The following is a 14,845-nucleotide window of genomic DNA, read 5'->3' on the forward strand; positions in this document are numbered from 1 at the left end:
TCCTGCCCTGTAATAAGCATTGGGAAACCTCCTGGAAACACTCATGACCAGACTGCTTTTCTGTGTACCGCTGTATACCTAGGTATAGGGTAGTGCTGCGTTAGCTACCAAGGACGGAGATTAGCAGAATACATACAGAGACCTTGAGTTAGGGGTGAGGGCTCACAACACTGGTGACCAGTGTCAAGGACAATACACGGGCTTCTTGGTCAACTAGGACAGAAGTGATGGTTGGTCATACCTTTGGAGTGTGGCTTCCCAAGACCAAGTAGCCACCTGCTTGTGCTTTGAGTGAAGGTGTTTGGAGGAAAACCAAGAATTAGCCATTTGTACTTTTTTTTTTAAAAAAAAAATCAATATTAAATACCTCTTGGTGGGAGCTTGCCAATAAGTTTATTGTCTTTATGGAAAAAATTCTTAAAATATCAATTTAGCTTTCAGCAGTTCATTTCTGAGCTCTCGGGAAGTTTGCCTTATTTTGAGCAACATGATCTTTCTTCCATACATGGGACATTTTGAGACAGGATCGTGTCTTCTTCATTTCTCTCTTGGGCTTCTTCTTATAAATTGGTTTGTGGCCTGTGAGGCCATGCTACCAGACCGGCATAAGAACTGGCAAGGTTGAGTGATCTCAGACCCCGGGAAATCTCAGAGATCTGAGACTTGTAGCAGTGGAGCTGCTCCCTACCTGTCTCTGTGCCTGCTCCGGGACGTGTAACCATGACACCCAACTCAGAGGACCATGGGCAGTCAGTCCTAGTAACACCTGGAGTTCTTCCTTCTTCTCCATGCTAACGAGGTGTCTGGATAGACTTAAGCCTTTACCCAGTGAGCATCCCTTCCTGGTTATTTCTTCTCCCCAAAGGAATTTAATCTCTGATTCCCCATGAATAAAGTTAATGTGTTTACATCACCATTAAATAAGCAATATGAACAGACAAGGATCATCTCAGAGGGATGCTTCATTAAGGAGAGCCTGCCACAGGGAGGGCCTTCAACTAAAGAGTGGTACCTAAGACTCCCAGGAAGGCTTTCTCTCTTCCGGTCCCTCCAGTCCTCTTGGCACTTGCTCTCGATCAGACCCGATTCTGCTTGTTCCAGGTTTCACCTCCCCTTCTCTGCCTGTCTTGCAGACGCCCTGAGGGGAAAGGTAGACCAAGGATCCCTATTCCTGACTTTCTCTCTCTCCCAATAGTACCTAGCAAGGAGACCAGCAACCACCATGGACTTGGCGTTGACTCCTCCTGGTGGCATGCCAACAGCACCCGGGCACCCCCAGTGGAAAGGCAGGACACAGTAGGACAGACTAGATTCTCTCAGATAGCAACATGAGCTTTCCCATACATCTTCTCCATCATATCTGAAGTTACCAAGAAAACTGTTTCTTATATATGTAGCTTCATCTTCCTCCATTAGGTAGCACAGGCCATCAGCCACGTTCTGACCCTTGCTCCATCCACAACTCCCTTCAGGACACTCCTCTCCTCCCCCCCCCCCCCACCAAATTTTATTGCCACTTGTAGTTCGGGTAAGACCTGCATCCAAATAGCAAGTGAAGGCACCAGGCTGACAATTGATGCTTTCCTCATTGTATTCATCTCCAGACTCCTCCACTCGGCCTTCATAGATCTTGTCCATGACAATCCTATTGAGAAGCCTGCAGTCCGGTAGGCTGTGCATAATTTTGTCAGGCTAACTTTCTCACTGTGTTTTGGCAGCACAGACTCCCATGCCCCCTTCTATATGGGCATATGCAATCGGGCAGATGCTATGTCTTGTTAGTTACACAAACCAGCATCCTGTATTTGGGCATGCGGTACTTCTGTCCTAGATCGCCAATTGTTTCTTAGTGGTCAGTTTTACGCTCTCACCACCTTCTAAACCTCACTTGGTATCTCTTAAAGTCGGTCTTATTCTTGACAACTTTCACAAACCCCAATCTGCTGAATAGAAACCCGAAATCATGGCTCCACACAGACCTTGCATGAGCCTTTAATAAAGCACTAGAAGGGGTTTCCTGGAGGATCAATTTTTCAGATGCCGCCATAATTTAATTACTAGGTAAAGGTTTGACAGCCTCAATACATTTCTTGCTGTTCTCTGGTGGGTGATTTCTAAGGTGCACGTGGCCATGAATCCAACAAAACAGCAAACAAGTAAATGCTTTCTTTCTAATATGAACTTTCTGTTTTCCTAACACAATGTTTATAAGGTTTGGGAACGTCATACAATGCACCCTGATCACACTCGCTTCCCATTCATTCCTGGTCCACTTTTGTGCACCCCTCCTCACACATCAAAAGGAGGAAAACCAAACCAAACAAAACCAAGTCCAATTTGTGCTGTCGACCTACTCACTGGAGCATGATCAAACTCCCAGTGGCCAGACCCTTAAAGAAAACTGAGTCTCCATCTCCACCAGAAGCCATCAACTGTGAAGGGCTGTAATTCAGCATCTTCATCATGATCTTTAAGAACTCTCTCCAAAGGCTTCCTGTCTGGACTGTTTTATCCCCCCTTGGGGTTGGAGGTTGCCACAGAAGCCTGCAATGTCTCTCATCCTCACTTACCAGCTTGAAGTCATTGATGTCACTGCCCAGGAAGCTTCATTGCCCTTACCAGCTGGTGACAGCATGGATCGTGGACTTCCACATGGTTTCTGGCAGAAGCATGGATGGTGGACATTAACATGGTCTCCAGCTGCAGCAAGGACCACAGAAGTCTTTCCAGGAGACTAAATTCAGAGAATAAGCCATTCTTCATGTCAGATATCTTGTTGTTCAGAATCAGGGTGAACCTGTGATTGGGCAGCATGTCAGTAGACAGGATCTGCCATAACCCCGTGCTCTCCTCTCTCCAGCAGGGCAAGCATCAGTCATGGCTCCATGCAAGGCATTCCTGGTAGGTGGTGCCCTGAACCTCCCAGCAGCTCCCATAGCTGTCACCAGTTCTGCTTCTCTCTATCACTCTGTCACTCCATCCTACAATCTTTCTTCAGTTTCCTGAAACCACTTTTTAAAAGCATCTTTCCATATGACCTGCCTTCTTTTTAGTTGTTCTGGAGATGCTGTGTACTCTGGCAGGCTCATCCTCTGCTGCCATGTCTTACTTGAAGCCTCCGTGGGTCTCTCAGGCTCCTCAGAGTGGTACCACAGCCTCACAGATACTGGCAGCCACGGCCAGCTTCTCGAGTATCTTAATAGGGAACTGTCTTATGAAGAAGTTTGAAGTAAAAATTTAAGGCTTGGGCACATGTTGTATGAGAGACTTTTCCTGAGAGATATAACACATACAAACCATAAAAACATAAAAACACATACCATAAAAAGGAAAATGAAACAGCCTGCTGATAATGCCTAAATGAGTGAGTCAGTGGGTTTTCTTGGAGTTACCTACAGGAATATGGGTAAGATGTTTCTTGCAGGTACAGAAGAGACACAAAAGAGCTTCATCAGGAAAAGCCCACCCAAGTGTAGGGCAGCTTTTGAGCTCTGGAAACCTGGGGCACACTGCAAACCTTCAGGAAGCTCCACGGGTTGAAGAGTGCTCTTTTCTGGTGGTTCAGTTGTTCTGGGCCTCTTCTAGGAGGTATGGTTGGTCTGAGTTATTTCAGGAAGCTAGGCTGTTTGCAGATCTTTCTGGTGGCTGGGCTTGTCTGAGAAGGATTGTCATCAGTATCTTCTCTTGATATCCCCTTCCAGGGTGAAGGCCTAGTGATTCTGGTCAGTTTCAGGGACTTCCTGAAGCTACTTAGAGGTGCTTATTTCCTAAGTCCACTTCCTGTCAGGATGCAATTTTTCCATCTCCAGGAAATTGCTTCACAAAAACACACTGTTGGGCTTCTCTGTTTAATCTTCACTGGGAAATTTTTAAGTTGAACAAGTAAATAATGAAAACATTTCCAACATCATCATATTTTCATAATTTCCCCTTAGTATAAACCCTTGATGTTGTCTCATTTCAACTTTTCTCAAGGATTTTCTTTCTCAAGTTTCTCGTGCTTATAGTGATTCTTCTGTGAAGCCTTAAGAGGTCACAGTCTCTGCATTTGTAGGGTTTCTCACCAAGATGAGTTCTCTGGTGTCAACTGGGTCCTATAGCAATTTTTTTCTTTCATTTCCTGCATAGGTGTGGTTTCTCTCCACTATAGTTTGATTTTAGCATGAATTTGTGTTCAGTCTGAAAGGAATTACAGTACTCTGGATTTTTGTACCCTTTTCCCCCAGGTTGGATTCTTGGGCTTTGATGTTTGAACAAAACGGAAACATCTGTCAATCATGGTCACAAAGTCCTTCTCTGATTTGCCCACTTTTATGTCTGTTCGGATTTAGTGATTCCACGAAGAAATCACTGTGGTTACCCATCTGAACTTGGTGCAGTTTCCTGTAGTATTGCCTGTGTTAAAAAGTATGCATTGGGAGGACTCATGAATCATTTTTCTAGCTCAATCCATTGGTAAACTTCTCTTGGGTAGTCACATGTTGATGGCCAATACACTTTGAGCCTTGATCCAAAACATTCCCCTATTGACCACGCATACAATGATTCTTTGGAAAATGACCAAGCACACTTAAGGCAGTGAGCATTGGAGTCAAGAGACAGAAGTGAGCAGGGACCCAAGAAGCAGCCATTGCTGGGTTGCTCTTCTGGGGTTCTGTTTCGGGAATGAAGCCTGGAGCTCTCCTTGACATTTCTCTGTGTTAAACTACTAAGGGAAGTGGGTCTTTTGCTTCTGTTTCATTTCCCTTCACCTCCCAAGGTTCTTTGTTCTGCTCTGTGGTGGGTCTGCCTACCTGAGCAGTGTGAGACCTGGCACTTTTGCTAAAGTCTCCTTTCTCTATGTGTTCCAGTCCTTTGTTCTGCTCCACAGGAGAACAGGTCTGGCTTATCAACAAGCCCTAGGAGGTTCCAGACCCACCAGGCTTCAGTTCCCACCACTGCACTGCTACTCAGTGACTTTCCCAGGCTGTTCCTGTTGGTGTGACAGGACATTGCAAAACCCAGGTCTGTGTCACTGTGCCCCGGTTTTGGAACAATTCATTCCACCGAGGCCTCTGGAAATGGCAGTGATTTTCCTTCCTGCTTTTGAGGTCCTCTGTCAAGTCAGCCACCTGTATCTAGAGCTTGACAACTCAACTTTTACCCATCATCCTGGAAATCGATCAAGTTCAGCACTTAAATGTTGCCGAAGAACTGATCCTTGATTGAAAATCAAGTGATTGTGCTTCTGGCAAGATCTCTTTGACCTCCTGGATGCCTTCATGCCAAGTGTCTCCTCATCAGTGGAGAATCTCATGGTCCCTGCACTGGCTAATTAGTAGGATTACATTTGCTTATAGCCTGCTTCTAGATAGATATTTGTGACTGATTGCACAATTACTGAGGTACCTCTTTTGGCTTGCCCTAAACATTAACTCACGCCAATGGAGAAAGCAGTTTAATGGCTTCCTTGTGAGAGAAATCATCAGGTCATAGTTTAACTTCGGTCCATTCAGGAAACCAGGGCCAAACAGTTTAAAAGAAAAACCACAATGCGGATAATGAGTCACAAAGATCTGAGGAGCTGGAAGAATCTATAGTTACAGCAGAGATTCAAGCTTCGGGCTGAGAAAAACGACAGGTAAAGGGGAGTTAATGTGGTCTCCTAGAATAGGCTTTCTGGAGGAGTTTAGGGACATTTAGAGGGTGCCTGGAAGAACCTGGGAGAAGAGAAAACAAAACGAAACAAAACAAAACAAAACAAAACAAAACAAAACAAAACAAAACAAAACAAAACAATGTACAAACCACAAAACCTAGTAATGTAGAAAAAAGGAACACCCCACTGGAATTATATGGATTCATGCAAAATTCTAAAAGTATGTTGAAGTAACTAGTTTTAAAAGGGCAAGTCCCACCCTGATGCCATTACTATAGTGACTTGAACCTCACACGACAAATACGCTTACAAGCCAGGGCTGCCATCTAAATCAATTCCCGATGTTGGAAGCATCGCAGATCACTGAGAGCCCAAGGCCTGCTCCACATTTGAAGGTTACGACTGAGTGATTTGGAAAGGGGCCCAGCTGTTCTCCGTAGCAGGCAGTAGAATAGGACATTTAAAACTGGAGTGTAAAAAGACCAGAGAGATTTTTAAATAGCAACATCGATCATGCTTCGGGCGTGTCCCAGCAGCCCAGAGGGAGGAGGGCACCCACGCCGGTGGGGGGGGGGGGGGGAGGAGCGGTTTGCTTTCTGAACGTTGTCAGAGCCAACCTAAGATCTGAGAGATTGATGTTCACCTGTGTGTGCTGGAGGCAGGGGACCCAGGACCAGCGTGAATGTGTTCAGGCCATGCTTCAGACACAAAGACTCCAGAGGCCTCGGTGACTTTATGTTTGGAAACAGGACTTCTCTGGGTAGCTCTAGCTGTCTTGGAACACACACTGTAGACCACATTGACCTTGAACTGGGAGATCTGCCTGCCTCTGCCTCTGGAATTAAATTGGAATGAAAGGCAGGAGCCATTATGCCCAACCTTTTTACTTTTGTTAAAAGTTAAAAACAAACTTTTTTTGCTTGGGGAGTAATGATGGCTGGGTGGTTTTGCTCCAGGTACTCACATACCATCAGTGATAGGAAAGGAACATAGGATTCTTCTGTACAGTGTCTACCCAAGGTCCTTATAAAGCCAAATGGTCTTCGGGTATCATTATGGTTTATTTCAATATCAACTTGCATCTGGGTAGGAAGACTCATGTCACGTGTTATACTAAGCCTTGACTGACGTGGGAGGGCCACCCCAACCCCAACTGGTAGGATGCACCTTCTGTTAGAAGCCAAGATAGAAAGGCAGAAGGAAGATCATCCCGCCTTTTGATCCCTGGGACATCCCTTTGGCCACTGAGTTGATTTACCCTATTGGTGCCTTTCTGAGTGATCAGAGTTATCACTGTGGAACTTCCTGGACTTCTAACAAGATTGAGACTACTGAGGCACATGCCATCTTGGAGACTGAGTTGCTACAGTGGGGTTTTCAGTTTTTTGGGGGGTGGGCAGGATTTGGCTGTCATTATTTTAAAGGTCATCCATCTCCTTGGCTTATGTCAAGTTGTCATAAGACTAGTCAGAACTCCTGGGCTACCAAGCAAGAAAACTGTCTCTGGAAAAAAAGAAGGGAGAAGGTATTAAGCCATATAGTACGATGGTTTCCAGTATCCACAGGTTGTAAAAGTTCAACAGGGTGATTTAATAGAACCTGAATTGTAGTTCAAAAAGGGAAACCATAACAAGTTGAGCCCCATACCAAAAATACCGTAAGCAAATAAGCAAATAAAGAACTCCGACAAGCAAATTGTACCAGGAGTAGGGTATTGCTGTGACAGCTCTGATCATGTGTTTTAGAGGACTTTGGTAGCATTTGAACTTTGGACTAGAAAACCAGTGAGAGCTCAATAGGCTGTTTCATAAAAACTTGGAAGATAATTCTGAGAGCAGTGGAGACAACGAAGGACTGGAGTGTGAAGTTTTGGAGGAAAGTCAAGACTCTATATCAGGGCCATTTATATAATATTTGGGATTAAAGACCATTAAAGTGAAACCTTTGCATTGCTCTAATAATCAATACTTGTTATTTGGAGCTGAGAATTTAGTGGTGATTAAGAAGAGACCACCACCACCGAGGATCATAAATCTGAGTATTTTTCAGGAGTCAGCACACAGACACTGTGGTCCAGAGGGGCTGAGGCTACATCTCATCCTGGCAGCCCAACTTGGTGTAATATAAGAGCCTCCCAGGCAGTAGTAGTTCTAAAAGCATAACGGGGACATAGAGATCAGCTGAGGCTAGGTACAGTGAGAGGCCAGGCTAAGCTATGATATGGAGGACACAGAGGAATGTTGATGGCTATTGGTTGGTTCCTTTAGGCTTGCTCAGTATGCGTTCTTGTAGAACTCAGGGCCATCTGCCCATGGGTGGCATTGCCTAAAGTGACCTGGGCCTTCCCACATAAACCAATAAAGAAAATTCACCACATGCTTGCTTACAGGACAGTCTGATGGGGGGCGTTTTGTCAATTGAAGTTTCCTCTTCCAAAATGTCTACAGCTTATATCAAGTAGACATAAAACTAGCCAGAACACTTGGGCTACCAAACAAGAAACCTGTCTCTGAAAAAGAAGGGGGAGGGTATTAAACTATATAGTACAAAGGTTTTCAGCATATTCACAGATTGTAAAGGTTGAACAGGGTGACTTAATGGAATCTGAATTGTAGCTCCAAAAGGGAAACCATAACAAGTTGGGCCACATACCAAAAATATCATCAGCAAATAAAGCTACTAGAATGAATGTTCCATCTTGGTGGGCTACATTGGACTTGGCCTCCTCACACTCAATATCGCTCTAACATGCTAGGATGCTTCTGAGAGCCATTCTGGCACTATCTACCATTAGCAGGCCTTTTCTCGCTTGCTCCAGTAAACCCTAGTATTTGATTCCGAGCAGCCTACTTATGGGAGAGAAGTATTTAAGATGTATATGTGTGTAGCTTGGAAAATGCTAGGATACTAAATTTTTAACCATGCTTTTATTGAACAAACCATAGGACAGAATTAGGTAGTGTATTATTCAATCTAACTAGCCATAGGGAAAAAGGCTAAGTTGAAAACTATGATATAGAGACAGACCAATTATAACCAAATGCTTGCAATTAGCATAAAATATAAATGCTAATTGTTTATATTAAAAGTGGTAATGTACAACTTCCAATTTTACTGTTTAGTGAAGAAAATAAGGCAGAGATTTTAGCATATTCTAGTTATAGTGTATTACTGATACCACAATTTAGGTTTGTTTTTTTTTTATTACAAAGTCAGCTATTCTGTTACCTCTAAATTCCCCTTGAAATACTTAATAAAAGGTCTTGGAGGAATGTGACCTATGTGTTCTTTTCTTATGCAGCACTGAGATTTTCTGAAATCTTTGTTCTAAAGTGACTAGAAAGCTTAAATATGACATTCTGGCCAGTTTTCACCTCAAAGTTGCCTTGAGAAAGCAGGTTTCCCAGATGCCATTCAGAGGCCTCATCGTGGTGACCAGACTATAATCAAAATAGCTCAAGGGACTTGGGTAAGAGGCCTTTGCGGGCTGGCATACTCAGCTCCTCCTTGTGGGTGGGAAAAGCCCGATGTGGAATCTGTCACATACGGTCCATTCCAGCTTTCATGTCAACATGGTAAGGTCCTTGGTTGCCTTCTCAAAGCAAGTTTGTGAAGAATGGTTTGCTTTGACTTTCCTGGAAAAAAAATGCATTCAACACGGCTTCCCAGCAAAAGAGGGTCATACATCTGACATGTCTTCTGAATTGGTCACCTTGGCTCAAAGGCATTGTTGCTATATCTTATGGGGAAGCATAAGATCTGATGTCACCATCTTGAAAGATAGCTTTAAAATATTGATACGATCTTGATAGTTTGGCGTTAGCTAACGACGTAACTGATGGAGAACTGCCTGAAGACTTGGCTTCTTAGCATAGGAGTATCCTCCATCCCAACCACTCCTCCTCTGAACCCCATATTTAAATTTCGTAGACTATGACTCCTGTGTAGCCTACAGGACTTGGTTGTTGGCTTTGTCATCTCCATAAGGCATCCAAACTTGACTGCTGGATTGCTTGGATTGCTGCCCAGATTCAACCCAGCAAAACAGGAGGCTGGAAATGCCCCTCATTCTCTTTGCCCATTTCCTAACCGTTCCTGGCATAGACTCCCATGCCTGCCATGAATCAATTCCATATCAACCAAGACTCCTGTGTAGCTAACAAGGCTTGGTTGTTGGCTTTCTATCATCTCCCCACAGCCTAAATTCACAGATCCCTGAACCACAGTAAACTCCAGTGGGAAATTGAATGTTCAGGGAACCAGTTCATGACTATGGAGGTTCACAGGCATTTGGGATGCCAAATCTTCCTCATCAGTCTACCCAAAGCACAACTGGAGATTAATTAGATATCCTTCATTCTGCTTACATTGCTGTTTTAGACAAACAGAAAGTAACTCTGAATGTCTTTGAACTTGCCATGTAGACCAGGTTATCCCTGAATTCAGAGATCCACACACCTCTGTCTTTCACGTACTTGGATTAAAGATGTAGACTATGATGCTAAGCTGATAGATATTTTAAAAGAATCATTTAAATTGCCATATAGTTATCTAACCTATGTTAGAGAGATGCTGTGCGGTGAGAAGAGAAGACATATCTCAGACATCTCCCTGACTCAACCACAGCAACCATTGCCTTTNTTTTTTTTTTTTTTTTTTTTTTTTTTAGTCTCTATCACAGAGGCCTTACTTGTTAGAAATACCATTCAATGGGAGTGTGAGTCTTAAAGACTGGAAGAGTAACCATTAAGGAGGGAAAGCAAAAGTGATTTTTTTTTAAAAAAAGATATCTCTTCAAGGATCCATTTTTCAAAGGACTATTCATATTTGACCTAAGTCTCTAGCATGCAACCTAAGGGCCCCAAAGGTTTGTGAGGTTGATTTCATTTTTCAGCCTAGTTCTACCATATCAAATATATAAACCCCTGTCCTTTTTGGTCAAGTCAATAAGATAAAGCTTGTCATGTTTTCCTTGCCTTGCTTTTTTAACGTTTTGTTTCCTGGGAGAGATACCTCTGATCTCATGGTGAACATTGGAGGTCAGAGGACAACTTGTAGAGATGGTTCTCGCTTGCTTAGACTGAGATGGTTGCCCAGTCTAAGAAACAAGATGCATGTGCCATGGATGGTGGAGACAGCACGTATGTGCTGCAGATGGGGGAACCAGATGTCCCACAGCCAGTGCTTGGGATCTTGGAAACCATGAATGCCATAAGTGGTAGTGTTCCTCACACAAATGCTTTAACCCACTATGCCAGCTCACTATTCTGTCTTGCCAGCCCCTCTTTTCTTGTTTTGTGACTTTGATGTTTTAAAAGTTATTTGGAATTGTTCTCATGTTGTGGAGTGTTCTTGAATATGTGTGTGCTAGTGTTTGAACTTAGGCCCCCATGTTTGAGTGACAAGCACCTTGGCCCTGACCTCTTGCCTTCCATTCATGAGTGCTGACATTTCAGGCATGCACATGCTAGTTTATGCAGTGCTAAGGATCAAATTCAGGGCTCTGTGCATCCTAGGCAAGCCCTCTAGCAACTGAGTTGTATCCTCAGGCCTTTTTTATTCCTTCTAAGAATCTGAATTACCGTGTGGCCCTGAGATGAATGATGGAGACAGACTTTCCATAACCAGTGCTTGGGAACCTGGAAATCGTGGATGCCATAAGTGGCAGATGTTTGAGCAGATGTCCTGTGAGCATGGCATTTGTCAATAAATCTCAACCCATCTGACTTTCTGCTCCTGGAATCCCACAATTTGAGTCTTCTATGTCCTATCTCCTCGTGTTCTTAACTTGGCTTTCCTGTGTTGCAGAACATACTCCCCACTGCACATACAACTGAAGTTCTAGTGCTCATGTGTGTTTGTGAGCACACATGTGATCATCTGATGAATACTTGAAGGCAGACTGTTCTCCTTCCGTGTGTGACCCAATGAATAATTCCGGATGTCAGTCTTGGGAGCAAACATCGTCTCCTGCAAAGCCATCTCACCAGCCCAAATTTTAGCTTCTCATTGGTTCCTCCACAGTCAGAAAATACCCAGTTTTTAAAGAATAAATCATCCCTTTAAGAACAGTCTCACCTTTTCGACACTGACCACAAAATTACTACTGAGTTCTCCATTTTTAGTTCCCATCTAAGTAAAGGATGCCACCAACCCCTTCCAGTGCTATCTCCTTCAGATCATCAATTTCCTAAGCATCTTATATGCAATGGAACCTGCTATCACTCATCTATACTCCAAGCAACCCCTAATGTCTTTGATCATATATGCTTTCACAATTTGGGCTTACATAATTAATATACTAGGACACCTTTCCGAAAGTCTATGAAGAAAGGCCAGGAGAGGCCATTGCTAAAGGCTCAGTCCTGTTATTGAAGGGGTAATGGAGCAAGACTGAGGGTTGGCACCATGTGGCAATGTTAGAGTCCCTGAAGAAAGCCCAAGAGAGGCTACTGTAAAGGTAACCCTTAGCTTCAGAGGAGCTCCCAGCATTTTGTAGATGCCGGTCCCACTAAGATTATCAGCAGCTGTGAAGTGGGGCAGGCCTCAGTCTAAAACACAGGATGCATGTGCTGTGGATAGTGGAGATAACACATATGTGCTGCAGATGGTGGAGACAGACTTTCCATAGCCAGTGCTTGGGAGCCTGGAAATCGTGGACGCCATAAGTCTTACCATTGAGCGTCACACTGTTGGACTTCAGTCTTGCTCTGATAGGATTGCCACTGTGCTATCTCAAAGTAACAAAGTAGTAACTTATTTTGTTGTACAGGAGTCCACAGTTAAGAGACATTTGGAGCTGGGCATTAGTAGCATACCACTTTGGTCTCAGCACTCAGAAAGCAGAGGCAGGCTTATCTACCTAGTCTACAGAGTGAGTTAGTCTATAGCCTAGTCTATAGAACTGTTCCAGGACAGCAAAAACTAAGAAACCCTGTCTTGGAAAAACAAAACAAAACAAAACAAAACAAAAAGTTGGAAGGTTTTCTGTTGTCATGTTAATTAATATGAACGCATTACATTAATTAATATTCATTCTGGAGACCAGAAATGAAAGGCTATGGTTTAATAGTGATGTTTACATGTCATGATGTCATGTTAACAATGGGTCAATCGTGTTATTTATTCTTATGTCAACTTGACACACACGAAAGTCATTTAGGAAGAAGAAACCTCAGTTACTGGCCTGTGGGCAAGCCTGTGGTGCATTTTCTTGATTCATGATTGGCATAGGAGGGCCCAGCTTACGGACTTGGATTGGTGGGCTGGGAGCTATAAGAAGACAGACAGACAAGCAAGCCAGTAAACAGCGCCCTTGGTAACCTCTACCCTGGTCCCTGCCTTGACTCCTTTCACAATGGGACTGTACCATGATGAGTTATGAACTGAAATAAACACCTTTCTTCTCCACTGCTTTTGATCATAGGGTTTCTATTGCTCTCAAGATTGTTGCCTCTCTTATTCTTTAAGCTTATATCTCTTAAATCTTCTGTCAGGTTGGTTTTAGTTTTTTGAGACAGGGTTTCTCTGTATAGCCTTGGCTGTCCTGGAACTCACATTGTAGACCAGGTTGGAACTCACTCTGTAGACCAGGCTGGCCTCGAACTCAGAAATCCACCTGCCTCTGCCTCCCGAGTACTGGGATTAAAGGCGTTGCGTTGGGATCCCAAGCTCAAGCTTGAATAAAGAGATCCTTATCTGATCACATCTGATTTGGCTCCTTGGTGATCTTTTTTGGTTCACAAATGTTTCCTGGCACAGCATTTTGCTGCATTGGCCAGGAACTCCAAGGCCTCCTTCAGGTTCCAACTGAGAGGGTCTCAATATTGGTAATGTCTGTCTGAGTCTATGCATCTGCCCATGTGTTTATGTACAGTAACTCCTGTCTGTATGTCTGTTCATAAACTCTGAGTGGTGCCACATCTGAAATTCTGTTCTGAAAAAAAAGGCCTTAAATCTGAATCAATTGCCAGAGGCGATTAAAGCAGATGTGCTAGGCACTGCCTTCTGGTTGTTTTTAAGGTGGCATGTGGCAGTGCAGAGCGCTTGGAATCTTTCTTATGTTTTGTCTTTGTTGTCTATGTTATGGGGTGACTTTCTGATGGACATTTAACGTGGGACAGACACCTTCAACTCCACTATGTTAAAACTAGGGGACAGAATCTTTCCATTAGGACAACGTTTTCTCCCCAGACAACAGGCAGCCCTACTTTATTCAACCCTTTTGGCAGGACAGCAGCTTTCCCACAGGCAGTCCCACAGCAGGCAGGGCAGGGGAGACCTGCCGTAGAGACAAGTCTCAGGGGGCTGCCTTCCCAGCCTGAGTCTGTCTCCTGCCCTTATGTGCAACAGGGCCGGGCAATAGTCAATGAAAACAATCTCATCACTATTGGCCTGTAGCTACTAGTGATCTTTGTAACTGGAGATTAATCTCTTAGAGATAGTCCTCTTCACCCACCAGTCCACTTGCGATGACTGCCAGTAGCTTCTGCAGGTTCTCTTCACCACAAACAATGCAATACAATACAATACAATACAATACAATACAATACAATACAATACAATACAATACAACACAATACAAGGAAAAAAATACTAGTCAGAGAAATAAAGTTCTGCAGCTTGCTTTCTTTCTTTCTTTCTTTCTTTCTTTCTTTCTTTCTTTCTTTCTTTCTTTCTTTTTTCGAGACAGGGTTTCTCTGTATAGCCCTGGCTGTCCTGGAACTCACTCTGTAGACCAGGCTGGCCTCAAACTCAGAAATCCGTCTGCCTCTGCTTCCTGAGTGCTGGGATTAAAGGCGTGAGCCACCACGCCTGGCTTTTCAGACACACCAGAAGAGGGCATCTGATCAGATGGTTGTGAGCCACTGTGTGATTGCTGGGATTTGAACTCAGGACCTCCAGAAGAGCAGTCAGTGCTCTTAACCACTGAGCCATCTCTCCAGCCTGCAGCTTTCTTGGAAAGGCTCACAGGGACATTCCAAAGTGAAAGCAACATCAGCTCTAGGTTTTATCAATCAGGCAGCACCAGATATTAAGGAAAAGCTCCGGAGGGTTGAGAGGTTAAGAGAAAAGGGTCTGGGAGACTTCATGATAATGGCAGGGAAAAAATGTTTATTAAATGAGAAAGTGCAGGAAAGATGGGTGAAAGAGCAGAGGCAACAGACTCGCAACCTGACAAAGATTCTGTTGGCAGCCGTGGCCAAA

General features: G+C 43.8%; 1 pseudogene; it reads right to left on the reverse strand.

The window, feature by feature from the left end:
• Positions 1-430: 430 nt before the first annotated feature.
• Positions 431-2,047, reverse strand: LOC110336051 (annotated as a pseudogene).
• Positions 2,048-14,845: the final 12,798 nt, after the last annotated feature.

Source organism: Mus pahari, chromosome 18 (genome assembly GCF_900095145.1).
Source record: "Mus pahari chromosome 18, PAHARI_EIJ_v1.1, whole genome shotgun sequence".
Classification (NCBI taxonomy): domain Eukaryota; kingdom Metazoa; phylum Chordata; class Mammalia; order Rodentia; family Muridae; genus Mus; species Mus pahari.